The sequence below is a fragment of the Phoca vitulina genome, unplaced genomic scaffold, assembly GCF_004348235.1.
Source record: "Phoca vitulina isolate PV1807 unplaced genomic scaffold, GSC_HSeal_1.0 scaffold58, whole genome shotgun sequence".
In the NCBI taxonomy this organism is placed as follows: domain Eukaryota; kingdom Metazoa; phylum Chordata; class Mammalia; order Carnivora; family Phocidae; genus Phoca; species Phoca vitulina.
In genome coordinates, this window is record NW_022589761.1 from 9,437,304 (window position 1) to 9,449,814 (window position 12,511).

The 12,511-nt window shown below is 39.3% G+C and overlaps 1 protein-coding gene across 2 annotated transcripts in view; it reads right to left on the reverse strand.

Annotated features, from left to right (window-relative positions):
• LOC116623190 (zinc finger protein 780A-like) overlaps window positions 1–12,511 on the reverse strand; it is an 87,058-nt gene that overhangs the window by 44,316 nt on the left and 30,231 nt on the right. The gene's annotated exons all lie outside the window — the stretch shown is intronic.

The window sequence follows — 12,511 nt, forward strand, 5'->3', positions numbered from 1 at the left end:
GCCAAAGGCAGACGCTTAAGGACTGAGCCACGCAGGCGCCCCCAATGTAATTTTTAAATATAACTCTTGAATCAAGGACCTAAACTGAATGAGCAGTATTTATATCTTAATAATAATACAACATTAACAAAGATATATTCCAAGACTACCCACGATTAACATGACAATGAATATTAGAAACAATCTCATTTCACGGGGAAAAAAGACTAACATGATCTCAGGCACACAATTATTCATTATTTTTCTGATTCAGTCAGTAAAATGGCAGGAAAAAGTTATCCCTCTTTGAAAATTAGATCATTTTTATGTGTAACTTTTGAAGAATATGCTGAAATATTTTAGAAGTAATAAGAGTAATTTGCTCAAATGTTACACAAATATGCAAAAATTTAAAATATATTATGCATAAACACTTTTCAAACCTTCGAACCAAACTAGATCAGTAATGTGCTAGAAATATAAAAGTAAAAAAAATTAAATAGCACAAAAAAGTCTTGAAGGAGTGGAACTCATTCCATGTTCTTGGATGGGAAGATATAACACATCAAGATTTGAAACTTCCCCAAATGTGTAGATTCAATTCTTGAAACTTCCTCAAATGTGTAGATTCAATTCAATATCAGTCAAAATAGCAAGACAATTTTGGGGGGAACTGGGCAATTTGTCTCAAAATTTAGCTATAATTGTACAAGAAAATCCAAGTAATTTTCCCCAACAATTTATTGCCAATATTTTCAAACATACAGAAACTGATTCATTTTTTTAAAATAATAATAACAATGGATTGCCTACCTGATTTCCTAGAACTTATTACAGCAATTAAAGTGTGGGTACAACTGAAGAACAGTCAAACATATCAATGGGTCAGGACGAAGTGTCCAGAAAAAATTATAAGTAGAAAACTCAACAAATTAGGAAATAGCTGTTCGGTATGAGGGACCAGAATAATTGGTGAATGATTTGGAAAGTATAAAGTTGGATTGTCAAATCAAATCTTAACAGACAAATAAATTTCAGGGCAAAAAAAAATGTCATTGGAAAGAGCAGGAACCAGATACACATGCAGATAGAAATAGCAGCCGAGGTGCAGCTGACCTACAGAATACTGTGGCTGATGATGAATTCTGTATGGGTTCTATGCTTGAGCAAAAAAATGTGAAGATGGCTCCCTAAAGTCCATGTACCCCAAGGTTCAGTGAGATTTCACCAAATCTTTAAGCCCCTGTGAGCACTGACCCTGTGTTAGCCACAGCCCCGATCTGTCATATTTGCTTTCAGGATTTTTATGTCCCTGGAACACAGAGCAGAAGGCAGGATCCACATCACATGTCTGATTCTAAGACCAATACCACATCTCAGAATTCTGGTTTTGGATCCAAGCATATTGGAAATGAGAACCCAGCTATAAGATACTCACTGGTAAGAATGCCTTCTTCATAATTGGGTCTGTCATGTATTCCAAGGTGTATTATTTTTATTAGAAGATCAGAATCTACAATAAGATATAATTTCTTAGTGCACCAATCTAATTAAGATGCAGACAATGTGTTAAAATTTTTCATGCAGTGCACACAGTGACACACACACATAGCACTCTCCCATATAAATAAATTTCCCAAATTCAGTCTCGTCCAGATAAGGTCCAGTGGAAACAGAAGACATTAATATTTATTTAAGACATTCTATGAACCAGGCCTATAATTTTCTCTATATACATTTAATTCACCTTGATCCCACACTTAAGGAATCTCAGACTAAGGTTTAATCAAAGAACAGAGGTAAAAATTGGGACAGAACTAATGCAGGGAAAGAATCAAGGAGACACTGTAGGGAAGTGGGCAAGAGGAAGAGAATCTCCAAATGATTAGAGAACATCCCTTCCCAGGCGGGCTCTACCACGGATTCTTGTGTGTTCTCATGAAAAGGTATTATTGTCCAGACATTGTGTAGTTTCCCATCTCTGAATATTCACCCCTTTTCTCTCCCAGTTTCTAAATCTCAACTAAAACTCCACTCACCTGAGTAACTTTTGTTAGAAGATGGTAGACCCAATGTTTACCAGATTTGCCGTGGGAGGGAAAAGCTGAGCCCTCAGTTATAGGCTTGGTTATACTGACCTCATCTCTTTAGAGTTGTGATTATTATGTTATTTCTAGCATCAATGACAGTGCCTCCAAGAAAAAAATCTCTAAACATTTTTTTTCTCAGCATACTAATTATCCAAGTTAATTATGAGTGTTTCAAGAGAATATCCCAAGATGCTGTCAGAGGGAACTGGAAGAAAACATTTTTTCTGCATTCCCTACAGGGATGAAGTCAAATAATTGTGAGGTCTAAACAGTGAGGGCTTGGAGAATAACACATGACTCTGCCTATCTTCTGAAAACCTCTGAGGGGTATATTTCCTAGAAGATAATTTGTAGATTCCACAGGCTTGAATGACTTCCACCTATCATAGATTTGGTCGGGAAAACAAGAGGCCTTCCAAGGAAGGAGTTTGGGGGATATCTAAACAAGACAGAAGAAGGGCACCTGGCGGGCTCAATCGGAAGAGTGTGTGACACCTGATCTTAGGGTTGTTGAGTTTGAGCTCCACCTTGGGTGTAGAGAGTATTTAAAATAAATACATGAAAATTAAATAAATAAATAAATAAATAAATAAATAAACAAGGCAGCAGGTATTGACAGAGACCCATTATAAAAGATAAAATAAATGAGACAGGGCTGTGTGATGGAACGACAATTTACTATGCACTCGGTGTATGGGAGTGAGGAAGTGGAGGAGAGTACAGATCACTCTATCAATAAATGTAACTGTAAAACAGTAACCAGAACTTCCTGGGGAAGAGAGAGAATTTAAATACTGATGGGTAAGAGCTGGTAGATCAGGATTTGTTGGATTACAGCAAAGACATATTTAATATTAATTAGATCAAAGTCCATTACTAGGTAAAAAGAAGAAGCAGGAGGAGGAGGAGAAACACAGGATCCATGCATTAACAAAAAAATTAATCTTAGTCTTAAAGAGGAATACATCACCCACTTAACATAAGCTTAGGAAAAAAGAATGGGTATGGGGCACCTGGCTGGCTCAGTCAGAGGGGCCTGTGAGTCTTCATCTTAGGGTCATGAGTTCAAGCCCCAGTGGGGTGTAGAGATTACTTAAATAAATAAAACTTAAAAAAAAGAATGGGTGTAACATGAGGACCATTCTGAATTATGGAAGGAAACACAGAGATTCCTCAACAGATAACTTCAACCTCTCTATGATGCAGGAGAGAAGCATATCATAAAAGAAAGGAAGAAGCATAAAGATCTGAGGATAATTGAGAATATTTGAAAGCCCAGTGGCAGATAATGGTAGAAAGAGTTGAAAGATGAAGTAGAAGGGATCTACTAGGAAGAATCATAGGAGGAATTCAGGTTATTTCCAATGAAATATTTATGCTGACACCAATCTACCAAGTTGTGTATTCAGCTGCACAAAATTGCCATAGTGTAGCCACAGGGAAAACGGACACTAGATTCAATTAATGCTGAGGTTTTTCCAGGTCAGAGTAATGAAATAAGAAGAGAATTAAGGATACTAGGATTACAAAAGATTGACCAATAAATCACACTACAGAGAGAAAAAAAGAAATATTGGGATAAATTGACATGACAGAAAACTAAGAATATGTGGGGTGCCTGGGTGGCTTAGTCGGTTAAGCATCTGCCTTCAGCTCAGGTTATGATCCCAGGACCCTGGGATTGAGCCCCGCCTTGGGCTCCCTGCTGGGCAGGGGGTCTGCTTGTCCCTCCCCCCCCCACTCATGCTCTCTCTCACTCTCTCTCACTCTTGATCACTCTCTCTCTCTCTCTCTCTCAAATAAAATCTTTTTTAAAAAAGAAAACTAAGAATATGTATGTAATAGGCTCGAGAGGCAACAAGAGAGAATAGGGAGCTATGCAGAAAAAGAGCCTCAGAAATCTGCACGGGTCCCCCCTGAGTCTTTGCTGAATACTATGTTGTACACATATAGGGTGAAACTCCATAAGGTCGTACCTATAAAAGACAGGTAACTATGAACTAAACAGTTCCCAGAGCTCATTCAAAGCTGGAAGGTATTCAAGTTATGACCAGCCAGAAAGGAGAGTCCTCACTAATCACTTTGGGCATTCAGTGGAGGCACCAGAGGGACCATGCCTTACTGGTTGGACTAAATATCTCTACAAAGAAGGTTATTCTAAACCCAGTTAACAAAGCTTGAATGTAGTAAGCTTTGAGAGAACCAAACTGAACCACAAGTAAATTAACTGTATATCAGAAGAAGTAAAATTGACAATGTCCATCATTCAATTAAAAGTTATTAGGTATGCCAATAAACCAGAAAAATATGCCCCTAAACAGGAGGAAAAAAGCCAATAAAACGGACCCATTTGTGTATTTTGTTTGTTTGTTTAGTAACTATATGGGACTAACAATGGATTACACACAGAAGAGGTCAGTAAACTAGAAGAATTTTCAGTAAAAACTACCAAAATGAAGCAAAAGAGTGAATTTTTAAAGGTAATAGAGCTTCATTTGTGTATGAGATAATATTAAACAGGTTAATATACACATAATTAAAATCATCAGAGAAAAGGAGGAAATATGGGGTACCTGGGTGGCTCAGTCAGTTAAGTGTCTACCTTCAGCTCAGGTCATGATCTTGGGGTCTTGGGCTCGAGCCCTGTATTGGGCTCCCTGCTCAGCAGGGAGTCTGCTTGTCCCTCTCCCTTTGCCCCTCTCCCCAGCTCATGCTGTCTCTCTCAAATGAATAAATAAAATCTTTTTTAAAAAGGGGGGGTGAAATACATATTTTGGAAGGAATAATAGATAATAAATTCCTAAGTTTGGTGAAAACTATAAACTCACAGATCCAAGAAACACACTTCATAAAAACTGAACTCCTGAAAACTAGTTAAACATAAAGTCTTAAAAGCAGCCAAAGAAAAATACACGTTAGAAGAAGAGGAACAGGGAGGACTGGGTGGCTCAGTCGGTTAAGTGTCTGCCTTCAGTTCAGGTCATGATCTTGGGGTCCTGGGATCGAGCCCCACATCGGGCTCCCCAACTCATGCTCTCACTCTCTCTCTCAAATAAATAAAGAAAATCGTTAAAAAAAGAAGAGGAACAAAAATAAGAAACATTAATGATTTCTTATCAGAAATTACACAGACCCTAAGACAGTTGAAGTATATTTTTACAGAGCTGAAAGGGGGAAAAAAACTGTCAACCTAGAATTTTATACCCAAATAAAATTTCTCTTTCAAGGGAATTTAAAATAAAGACTTTCCAAAAAAATAAGAATAAAAATAAAGACTTTCTCTGATGAACAAAAACAGAGAATTTATCACCAATAGAGCTTTACTGGAAGAAAAGTTAAAGGAAGTTCTTCAAATGGAAGAAAAGTGGTATCAGATGGAAACCTAGATTTACACAAATGAATAATGTGTGCTGCAAATGGGAAATACACAGGTAAATGCAAAAGGGATTTTTTTATTGTTGATTTCTTAAACATTATTTTTATTTTATTTTTTAAAAAAGATTTTATTTATTTATTTGAGAGAGAGAGAGAGCACAGAGGGAGAGTGAGAGGGAGAAGCAGACTCCCTGCTGAGGAGGGAGCCCAACTCAGGGTTCAATCCCAGGACTCTGGGATCATGATCTGAGCTGAAGGCAGATGCTTAACCAACTGAGCCACCCAGGCACCCTTAAAATATTATTTTTTAAAAAATGTAATAATATGTTATGAGGTTTATAACATAGGTAGAAATAAAATCTATGTCAATTGCATAAAGAATGAGTGGAAGAATGGAAATATATTGTTATTATATTACATGTGAAGTGGTCCAATATTACTTGATGGTAGACTGATAAGTTGTCTATTGTACACCCTAGAGCAACAACAATAAAATAAGATATATAGCTATAAGCCAATAACAGAGATAACAATACTAAAAACAAACAAAAAAACCCCTCAATTAACCCAAAAACAAAAAGGAGAAAAAATAAGCTACAGAGGGTGAAAGTAGAGAGAAGATATCAAAAAAGGTAGATTTAAACTCAATGATATGAATAATCACATTATAAATGGTATAAATACTTCAACTAAAAGGGAGAGAATAGTAGGCTGGATAAAAAGGCAAGACCCGGGGTGCCTGGCTGCCTCAGTCAGAGAGGCATGCAACTCTTGATCTTGGGGTCATGAGTTTGAGGCCCACATGGGGTATAGAGATTACTTAAATAAATAAAATTAAAAAAAATAAAACGGCAAGACACAACCATTAGCTATACATAAGAAATTCATTCTAAAAATTCATATAAAGACTTACAGAACAATTCAACATCTATATGCAAAAAAGAGAGAGAGAGAAAGAGCACCTGGACCCATACCTTACAGCATACACAAATATTAACTCAAATTTGATCATAGAACTAAATATAAAAGTTAAAAGTATAATGCACCAGAAGAAAATATTTATTTCCCCAAAGTAGGTGCAGAATTCTTAAATAGAACACAAAAAGTACAAACCATAAAAGAAAAAACTGGACTTCATCAACATTAAAGGCTTTTGATCTTCAAAATTTACAATTAAGTACATAAAAAGGCAAACCATGGGCTGGAAGGAAATATTTACAGCACTATATCTAACTTGTATCCAGAATATATAAACAACTCTTGAAATCTATAAGAAGAATACAAACAACTCCATCTTAAAATGAGTGAGATATCAGTCACTTCCCAAAAAAGATATATAAATGGTCAATGCACACTTGAAAAAATGTTCAACATGGGGCGCCTGGGTGGCTCAGTCAGTTGGGCATCTGCCTTCGGCTCAGGTCATGATCCCGGGGTCCTGGGATAGAGCCCTGAGTCAGGCTCCCTGCTCAGCAGGGAGTCTGCTCCTCCCTCTGCCCCTCCCCCCACTCATACTCTCTCTCTCTCTCTCTCTCTCTCTCTCTCAAATAAATAAATACAAAAAAATAAAAATCTTAAAAAAAAAAAGAAAATATGTTCAACATCATCAGACATCAGGGAAACACAAAACCACAGTAAGATACCACTATATAAGTACTCAAATTGTTAAAATCGAAGACTGAAGATCATGAAACACTGGACCTCTCTTGTATTGCTGGCAGATGTGAAATGTTAACACCCACTTTGGAGGACAGTTTCAGCAGTTTCTTTTAAAGCTCAACATATACTTACCATACGACTCAACAACTTCAGTTCTACATATTTATCCGAGAGAAATGAAAAATACTTCTACACAAAGACTTATGCATGATGTTCATAGCAGCTTTATTCATAGCAGCCAAAGTTAGAAACAACTCAGTGACTAGATAAACAAATTATGGTATATTCGTAGAACTGTTCAGCAACGAACAATGATAGGATTGAATGGAATTCTGCTCAAGAATGGACAACTGATACAATTACAAGAAATTTCAAAAAACCATTTTGCTGAACAAATCAACCAGGGACAAGAGAGTACATATTGTATGATTCCATTTATATGAAATTCTAGAAAAGTCAAAATTAATCTATAGTGACAGAAAGCAGGTCAGTGGTTGCCTAGTTGCCCATAGCTGGGGAAGGAGGTGTAATTGACCACAAAGGAACATGACAGAACATTTTGGGATGGTGGAAATGTTTTCTATCTTGACCATAGTGATGGTTACATAGATGTATACATCTGGCAAAATTCATTGACCTTGTAACGGTCAATGCGCTTATAATGGTGCATTTTCTTGTCTGTGGATTATACTGCAATGAAGTTGACTTACGCAGAAAAACAGAAAAAGACTTTCATGTCTGGATAAGATGGAGTTGTCTGAAGCAAACCAGTGCTTCTACTCAGAACAACTAGAAAAGCCAGATCAATTACTACAACCATATTTCAAAGGTTATCAGAGGGCCATGGAAGCAACAAAGATTAAGGAGATAAAATCCCAGAGAAGGAAGAATCCTTTGGACAAATGCTGAGGATCCTCAGGTCTCTCCGGAGTCATTTGCAAACTCGGTATGGTCCAAAGATGGTGTATCCAGGCTGAGCCACAGTGAAACCCGCAGAGCTTTTGGAAGTTGTGGGAGCATGGGAGGGGTCAACTGGAGAGTTGAGGAGCTTCAAAAAATTGATATCCTACTTAAGACATTTGCTGAATTACAAAACTAGGCCAAGTAGGAGGCTAAATAACTATACTCCAACCCCCAGAAAACCAGAGTTGAATTTCCCATGGTATCCAGGTATGTAGGAGACAAAGTATCCTTGGGGGGAAGGTCCTTGAGGACAGCTGGTGGGATCTGGAAATTCTCTAGGGGCATAGCAAATTGCCCCTGAGCATCCATAGTGACTTTCTACCTTGGGTTATTTACCAATCTAGACTCAGAAACAGACTGAGAACTCAGACTTTACCCCAGGGGCAAAAGTCTACCGCTAGAATCAACAAGGAAACTCAAGTGGCTTCCTTCTTGAGACGCATTATGTTTAGAAATTGGTCAGGGTGGAATCCTGAATTTTCAAATATTTCAAAGTAGCTTACATAATCTCCTACCCCTTTCATCCTGATCCCTTACCCAGTCAGTAGTCTCAAAGGATTGATCCCTTTCTGGGATAGCTGCATTGAATAAAATCACGCTGCTTTCTGAAGGTACATGTCCTGGGAGAAAGGGGAGGGAGCTAGAGTCAGGCTAGCAGTCCGTGGCTGCAAACTGAAACTAATCCAAAAAGGTGAACACGAGTCAAGAGAAATGAGACCTTCCCCCAAAAGAGCGGGCAAGAGTCTGATCTGTCAGGGGTGGGTGGAGGGGTTCACGGTTCTGGTGATGTCCTCCTCCAACCTGCAACATTAGGACAGGAATCACAAGTTAGGAGGGCAGTTAGTCTGCATCAGAAATACAGAGCTGACTAGGAGCTCAATTTTAGATTGTCCTATCAGAGAATAAGCCCTTTCCTGTGGGCACCTGTAGGTGACCCAGATGGTCCAGCCAGTATGCACAACGTTGTCACACCCCACCAAGGGATGCCTACATCTGTGACAGGCCCAGAGTCTGAGTTATTTTTTTTAAGATTTTTTTTTAATTTATTTGAGAGAGAGAGCACACAAGCAGGGGGAGCAGGGAGAGTGGGGGGAGTAGAGGGAGCAAAGGGAGCTGGGGGAGCAGTGGGGAGAGGCAGAGGGAGAAGCAGACTCCCTGCTGAGCAGGGAGCCCAATGCGGGGCTCGATCCCAGGACCTGGGATCATGACCTGAGCTGAAGGCAGGTGCTTAACCCACTGAGCCACCCAGGCGCCCCCAGAGTCTGAGTTCTATTTATTGAGCCTATATCTCCCAGTTCAACACAGCTCAGATTAGGTTTTCACTTAGAATCAGGACCAGGCATTTAGGATCTGTTCATTCAGAATTTTTAAAAAGCCAGCAAATTTTTCTTTCAGCAAAGACACTGCAGGGCCAGAGAGCCATGTTCCAAGCGCAAGGGACAAGTAAACGTCCTTTTTATCTTGTCACACTTAGAGTCCAGATTGATCCACTCAAACAGTGTACCTCAGGCCAGGAAATCCTCAGCCTCTAAGGATTGTCAGATATAGGGCTTGAAGAGCTCATCCGCAAACTGAACACTGCTCCTTACAACTGCAAAAGTATCTCTCAACAGGAAAATGCCCTTCTTTTTTATGCTGTCTCCTTTTTTCCTGAGACTCCGACAGACAAAAATCATAGGAAAAAGTCATCAGCTATGGACACTTGTTCTGTTTCCAATACTAAAAAAATTTCATTCTAAGCCACCCACCAGTGGCAAAAAGCAAGGAAATCATGTCCCGCTAACACTTTTTCTTTGCAGCTTTTTCTATAAGGATGATCCCTCCAGCGTTTATGAAATTAAAAGCATTTAACATTTTTTAAAGATAGATAGATAGATCGATTGATTTGGGGGAAGGGGCAGAGGGAAAGAGAATCCTAAGCAGACTCCACGCTCAGGGCAGAGCCCCACACGGGGCTCCATCTCGCTACCCTGAGATCAGGACCCGAGCCAAAACCAAGAGTCTGACGCTTAACCGACTTCACCACCCAGGCGCCCCAAGCATTTAACATTTTATATTTTGACCATACATCCATATGCGAGAGTAACAAGATGCAAAGCAATTAAAATATCCCCCATCCACGGGGCGCCTGAGTGGCTCAGTCGTTAAGCGTCTGCCTTCGGCTCGGGTCATGGTCCCAGGGTCCTGGGATCGAGCCCGGCATCAGGCTCCCTGCTCCGCGGGAAGCCTGCTTCTCCCTCTCCCACTCCCCCTGCTTGTGTTCCCTATCTCGCTGTGTCTCTCTCCGTTAAATAAATAAAAAATCTTTAAAAATAAATAAATAAAATAAAATATCCCACCCCCCTTTTTGAGTAAATTGAAAATTTACTCAAACCTCTAGCAGTAAATTTAGCATTTACGAGGTTAATAGTACAACTTTCCGGGGGAAATCCTGGCTGGAATTCAAGTGGGGAAGGAGAAAGGGGATTTGGGGGCCCTTTCCCCTCCTCCTGGAGGAGAAAACAAAAACTAGAAGCATCACTCAGGCTGCGTTTTCTCCCCCTCACTTTAAGCCAGTAATGCCGAAAGCAGCTGGGCATCCAGTGAGCCAAGTGTCCTGGAGGTGATCCACAGGTGACCCTTGAAGAACTCAGGGGTCAGGGGCACCGACCCCCACCCCCCCACAGTCAAAATTTGTGTACAACTATTGACTCCCCCAAAATTTAACTACTAATAGCCTACTGTTGACGAGAAGCCTTACTGATAACATAAAGTTGATTAAGACATATTTTATGTTTTATGTATTATATACTAAATTACATAATATATGCAATAAAGTAAGTTAGAGAAAAGAAAATGGTATTAAGAAAATCATAAGGAGGGCGCCTGGGTGGCTCAGATGGTTAAGCGTCTGCCTTCGGCTCAGGTCATGATCCCAGGGTCCTGGGATCGAGTCCCACATCGGGCTCCCTGCTCCTTGGGAGCCTGCTTCTCCCTCTGCCTCTCTCTCTCTCTCTCTCTCTCTGTCTCTCATGAATAAATTTAAAAAATTAAAAAAAAAAGAAAGAAAATCATAAGGATAAAAACGACATTTACAGCACTGTACTGTATTTATAGAAAAAATTTGCGTGGAAGCGGACACGCTCAGTTCAAGCCCCCGTTGTTCAAGAGTCAACTGTATTATTTTCATATTCCATCAGTAACTTTTACTTCTCTCAAGAGACTACAGCTCAGCACTGTTTCATACCATGGATGACTCCACAATCACACAGGCACCAAAGGTTCATTATATGCACCCCTTCATCTTCATTTCGTTTTCCCAAAACCACTCCTGCCAAATTTCAGTGAGTCAGGGGTACAACAAATCCCAATTCTGACACCAGCTGTATCAGAGGTCCCTAAGATCACCACCCCCAGATTCAATGATTCACTGAGAGGATTCACAAGATCCTGTTAATATTCTATTCCTTGCCTGGGTGATGGTTACCTGGGTGTGTTCACTTTAGAAACTCATCAAGCTGTGCATTTATCAAGACTGCATTCTTCTGTATGTTATGCTTCTATTAAAAAAAAAAAAACAAAAAAACTCTAACGTTTTACTTTGCTATATTTTTTTCACTGTGCAATATTTTCTGATATATTGGTCATGAGTCCACTAAATAATTTACTGTGCCTATTCATAAGTAACTAAATATGAAGACTATACATAGTTTCTTTTTTAAAGATTTATTTCTTTATTTGAGAGCCAGAGAGCTCATTCCCAAGCATGGCGGGGGGGGGGGGGGGGCAAAGGAAGAGGGAGAGAGAATCTCAAGCTGACTCCCCTCCTAGCAAAGAACTCAACGTGGGGTTCGATCTTGCAACCCTGAGATCACGACTTGAGCTGAAACCAAGAGTCAGATGCTTAACCGACTGAGCCACCCAGGTGCCCCCGTAATTTCTTATATCAGACCTAACTCCTCCACCTCAGAGACCTGTGATAACCTGTGACAAGTATAAATAAGAGGCATAATTCTAGGTCCTGTTCTTTATATCTTATGCTGGGATTTTTCTACCACCATGTGCTTGATTATCTCTATACATACCCACCATACACACACACACACACACACACACACACACACACATTTTGTCCTTGTTTTACACATCTATCTCTTGATGTTGACATCCTCACAACACTACATAATGGTTATATATCAAGTTTGGCTTGTATGTAACTCATTCTTTTATTCATCTACATAGTAGATAGATAAACTTCATGTACCACAATTTTTTCAACCATTCACTAGTGGGAATCATGACTGATGTAAGTTTCCTACTTTTACCAACTCCAATATAAGGAAAACCTCACATGTGCATCATTATGTAGTGATACTTTTATTTCCAAAGAGTAGACTCAAAGAATATTTCTGGATTGAAGGGTATGAGTATTTTAAAATTTTATTTATTTATTTGAGAGAGAGCAC